Source organism: Dryobates pubescens, chromosome 5, assembly GCF_014839835.1.
Source record: "Dryobates pubescens isolate bDryPub1 chromosome 5, bDryPub1.pri, whole genome shotgun sequence".
Taxonomy (NCBI): Eukaryota; Metazoa; Chordata; class Aves; order Piciformes; family Picidae; genus Dryobates; species Dryobates pubescens.
Window position 1 is genome coordinate 28,847,257 of NC_071616.1, and position 6,000 is coordinate 28,853,256.

Consider the following 6,000-nt stretch of genomic DNA (forward strand, 5'->3'; position numbering starts at 1 on the left):
TTTTTGATTTGTAATTTGAGGATAATTCAATTAGACATTTCAAGCAATCTAAACACTCATGCATTGTCCAGCACCAAAGCATGAACTGTTCAGCAGCAAACTAGACTTGACAGCCTTAGCAGGCCGAGTAAAAATCCCAATGTTTAAAATGGAATGCCCTCACCTAATTGATGCCTACCACCACATTGAAAAAAAAAGGGGGGGCGGGGGGTAAGGGGAGAGAGAAGGGCAGCACAAGGTGGGTGAAAGAAGTACAAATGGAAGAATGAGTGGCATAACCTTGACTGAATGCTTCACACCTCATTTGCAGCCGTTTGCTTAACAGAATATTTCAAGGCCTGTGTGTTCCTTTTACAGAGAGATTTAAAACAACAGAAAATGCACCTGATCACCCATCTGCTCCACCTCTCTGTCAGTAGCTGAAAAGCGGGCAGGTGTTTAGGAGCAGAATGGAAGGGAGCTGCAGCTGTTTATGAAAGCCAGAACCTGCCTGCCCACCCTCAATAGCACTGAGGCGTTGGAAGGCATCACCTGATGATGATGATGTCCAGGCACTGTACCCACACAGCAGGAGAAAATCCTGCACAGACTCATGTCCTGCTCAGGTATGGCCAGGAGAAGCTGGAAAACTTGAAAACCTGTCAATGTGCCCATTTCACACACAGCAAACATTGTAGGGGCCTTTCCCTGGCATCATGCATGGAGCCTCTGAGGGCTCGAGGGCCAAGCCTGTTGCCCGCTGCCCTGCTCTTGATGGATGTCTGCCAGCAGCCAAATCCCTGCAGGGGCCAATCATGGGGTGCATGGCTCTCTGTGCCCACAAAACAGAGATTCTGGCTGCTGGGGTGAGAGCTCAGTGATGCTAAACCATTGTATATAATGACAATGCAAGAATTTCAGGGGAAATTTCAAACAAGGATGTTTCAGAGCCTTGTTGACTTCAAATGTGCTTTCTCTTGTGACACTCTGAGTCCAGCGGAAGGAAAGCTATTTATCTTTTCCCCAGCGAGCTACCATGGAAGCAGAAGGTCACACTAACCTATCGACCAGCTGGCTGGCAGGCAAGACTGCTTTGATGGACACAGACCTGGGCTGCCCAAAGTAATTCTTTTGATAAAACTTTTAAAGACAGGTGATGAAAGCATCATGAATCATCAAGTAAAATGCTACATGCCTTTGGTGTCCCTTCAATGGCTCCTCAGGGAATTTCTGGAGCAGAAAACTCAACCACAGAACTTTTCAGGAACATACCACACCTATCCCCTCATCACTGTAAGCATTGTATGGGACCAAGTTTGGATGGTAAAACCCCCAAAAGTGCATACAATACACATGGATGCCAGGTAGAGTGGTGATTTTCCTTACCCAGTGCTCAGTGTGCTTATAACCTATTCAAGTGTGAACAGTTTGTGCTGAAATTTTCCATGCAGAGTTTCTGCTGTAAGCTGACCTTTGTATTTGTCTAGGAGTGGCAGAACAATTATGTTGCTTGCAAGACTGACGTTTGGGGGAAAGATACTGAAACAAAACCCAGCAGGAACTTCTGACTATTGGTGTTTGTTTTTTTCAGTCTCCATTTCTCCAAACCTTTGGAGAAGGGATTAAATTTGACAGCAGATCAATGTTTTTATTGCCAGTTACTCATGGCTTCCCTTCTTTTCAGGTCACTTAAACTGGACAGGTAAATCCTGTGAAAAGTCTGTCTGCAGGGAGGCTGCTCCATCTCTGACTTCCCTACTAAAATTAAGATGCTGAATTTCAGTCAGTTCTTGTCAAGAACTAATCAATTCAATATCTGTGAATAAAGTCAAGGGTAGAGCTGAGTGAAAGCAATTCAGCTAATTCGGTTTTGCAACTACAGTTTTGGAAGATAAAAACTATTTGCAAATTAATTTCAAAATTAGCAATGAGTTTTACTCAAAATATTTGTAATAGTCAGGTGCTCTCATTAGCAGAAATAAACAAAGTCTCGTCAAAGAAGACTCTTCTTACCTACTGTGTTAGTGGGAATAAAGGATATTTTCAACCTTGCCTTGAAACAAGTGGATGCTGATCGTACACACAGGTAAACACCTTCAGCATGAGAAATCCCTCAGATGAATGACCACATGAATCTGCTCCACCCTCCTTTTTCCTTAGGTACTTTGAACAGTACTTAGATAAAGCTACAATTCAGTACTACTCAGATGGTGTCCACCTATATGTCAGCAGCAATTATCTGCAATTCTCCATTGCAGTAGATGTATGAGAGCATTTTTGAAGCAAGCCTTTCTCCCTGCCTGAATCACTAAAGCAAAATTGCTATAATCTGATTCTCCTTTGAAATATAACAGGAGGGAAATGGAGTGGCAGATATCTCTGGTTTGCCCTTTTTATTTTTTTCCCCTAACTTTTTAAAATACTGATGATGCACATCTGAAGTTACTGAGGCTTTACAGGGCTAGAGGAATGTACCTGATTGAAGAAATTACAGATTCAGCAGCTACATTGTTTTTATTATCATACCTCATCACCTACGATAGGAATTTAGGTCTCCAAACTGGGCATTTGGCTGGATTTGAGCGACTCAGCATTTTCAGATTATGATCTTCCCAATTCACCACTGTTTTCCAGGAGATTGTCCAGGGCAAAAAATAGTGTGAATTTAGCAAGCAGGTCCCTAGATGAGGCATCAGACTGCATGGTACCCCCAAGGTTACCTGCCAGTTTCACTGGCCCTACTAAAAGCAGTAAAACTACTCCATAACAACAGGCATGGGGGAAAGCACCAGGATTTTATTTTGGTAATTCAAATACAGAACTAACCAGGTTGGAAAAGACCTTTGAGACCATCAAGTCCAACCTATCACACCATCTAGTCAACTAAACCATGGCATTAAGTGCCTCATCCAGTCTCTTTTTAAACACTTCAAAGTGATGGTGACTCCACCACCTCCCAGGGCAGCACATTCCAATGGCCAGTCACTCTTTCTATGAAGAATTTCTTCCTAACATCCAGCTTAAACCTCCCCTGGCGCAGCTTGAGACTGTGTCCTCTTGTTCTGGTGCTGATTACCTGAGAGAAGAGACCAACCCCCACCTGGCTGCAACCTCCCTTCAGGTAGTTCTAGATGGCAAGAAGGTCTCCCCTGAGCCTCCTCTTCTCCAGGCTAAGCAACCCCAGCTCCCTCAGCCTCTCCTCACAGGGCTTGTGCTCCAAAAACCCCTCACCAGCTTTGTTGCCTTTCTCTGAACACATTCGAGCAGCTCAACATCTTTCTTGAACTGAGGGGCCCAGAACTGGACACAATACTTAAGGTGTGGCCTAACCAGTGCTGAGTACAGGGGCAGAATGACTTCCCTGCTCCCTTCACGTAGGATTTGCATTGTTTGGATACCACAGAAGTTGGAGCCAAACACTTTTAGAATTAAAATTTATAATTTCTGAGCCAAAATAAATCTAATCTGAAATGCTATTTGCTGTACCAACAGAAAACTGATCCACTACAGGTCTGAGGGATGCTCTAAATTCAACATTCTCTTTAACAGAGTTTTAACTTGCCAAGATGTACCTTGCGATGAAATCCCATTTCATATTTCTACTTTGCTGGCTCCTGTCTCACATGGTGAGAGACAAACTCTGACTAGCACCATGTAATCTGAACAGGCTCCACTTTTGCTGTCAGGACCTTGAGAGTTATCAATAACATTTTAGTTTCATTTGTCATATGAGAGAAGAGGTTTACTCTCAACACCTATGATGTATTAAGGCTGACTTATGAAGCCACTGAATACCCAAAGCAGGATTGCTCCCCTAATTTTTACCAAACAAAAAATGTGGTGTTTAATCTGGAATCTTGATATCAGTGGAGGAGGATGGCACCTCCAGATGGCAACTCGCCTTACCCTGAAATAAGTGCCTATGTTTGGTTGCACTGGGACAACTGCTGTAACATGGGACGTGGCTCCCAGGCTTTGAATTTCTTGATGGTGGGAGGGCAGATGCTGCTGCACACAGGCATTTCAGCAGGGGGTTGTCATACAGTCCAATGACATCAGATACCCATCCTACAGGAGAACAATGCAAAATTAGTAGTACTAATCAATAGAGTAGGAGCAGTCCATCCAAAACTGGACATATTCATACAACCTTGTACAGAGAATTCAGCCTAATTCTGGGGAAGAAGGTGAATTAATTAACACAAAAGAAGACAGTAGAAAATTTGAAGGCAATCACCATGTGTGTGTGTGCGATTCATGTGTGCACATGCATGCAGTTTAGTTCAGCCTGACTACAAAAATGTTATTCTGAAAATAATAATTTTTGCACAGACAATACCTTTGTGGTCACTCGCATAGTCTGGGCTGAATGGGACAACTGAGAAGCCTGTTGTGCATCCCCCTCACTCCTAGATAGCAGCAGCACATTCAGGGCAGGCTTCCACAGAAACTGTGGGATTGTGGCTGCTCATAACCTCAGCTTCCCACGTGGGAGACAGAAACCCAAACTAGGACCTCAGGTCCCAAACTGGGACCACCCAAAGTCCCAGCTCAGCTCTCTGTCAAAGCAATCTCTCCAGTGTTGAAGTGAACATGGAATTGCAGGTTACAAACAGGAAGCTACTCTCCCCACAGCTAATTTTCATTTTAGGTTAAGAAAAACTTCAGCAGCCATAGGACACCAGCAAATATTTTTTTCCTCCTGTTTTTGAGCTATTTCTTATACCAGGGAAAACTACTCAGGTGTGTAAGCAAGGTACAAACTGAATTGACTTTAGGTCAAGGGTCTGCAGCATCTGTCCAAGCTGGCTGGTCACACACTGTCAACAAGAATGACTGGAAGAGCCCAAAAAGCCAACTCATCCCTTCTGATGCCTGCAGCCTGTCACTGCCACCTGGATGAAGCACACATTGTACAGATGTGCCCTTTCTTCAAGGGAACTGAGCAGCTGAAAGCAACATGACACTCCATCAGCTTAGGAAAGCTTAAAAACAATCAGCACTGAGTTTGTGTATGGATTTTCGTGGATTTTATGCCTTAACTTACCTTTAATCATCAGGAATAAGAAAAAAAAAATACTTTTAAAAAAAAAAATCTAGAATATACTATTTACCAACCCATCTTTCAACCTCTTAAGCCCTGTTTTCTCCAGAAAAATACATATTTATTCTAGGAACATTCCTAATTGTGTTATTTGTAGCATGAACAGATTTATTTATTTTAATAGCTGTTTCACAATTACTTTTCAAACCTGTCGATACAGAAGGAGACCTGCTTCAGAACCATGTCTCTCAGTCAGAGTTTGCCTGGAGAATGGCTCTGACCTGTATTAACTCTCAACTGTAACTGCATTAAGACAAGGACCAATAAACAATGTGTACAAATGATATGGATTATCAGCTGAGGCTGCAAAACCTTGATGCTAGATTGGGGAAGGGGATCTCAGCTATCAAAGGCATCGCAGAAAGTACGATGCCCAGCAGATGATCCTGGCTGCTAACAACTAAGGATCTGCTCAAGCCACTGAATCTGAAGTGGGGAGGGGAATCAGAGCTGTGTGATCAATGTTTTTTAATAGGGTGGTGCACCACATGTACTAATTTCAGTGGTTAGGCTCCCATGGACTTGGCTGGTATAGAATCTGGCTGCTAGTGGGTTCATGCTCAGGCTTTCAAGACCAAAGAAAATGCTGCTACATTTTGTGCAGAGTTCTGGGACTTGAAGTAGAAAAAAGGAAGATTGTTACAGCCAAAATACAAAACATTTGCCTGAAATTACCTTTTGCATAAAGGAACACATTTTTGAACAACACAGGAGACAAAACCAGTAATTCCATATAACATTCTGCACATTTTATTCCATACTTAATGTGAGGAGATGCATAAGTAATGAGATTCTTATTTGCAGGAGAAACCCTTTCAGTAATGACGGCAGAATTCACCCACATATCAGATCATATGATAGTGATAAACTAATATAAATCAGACATGACATCTGGATACTGAAAAATAACCTACATT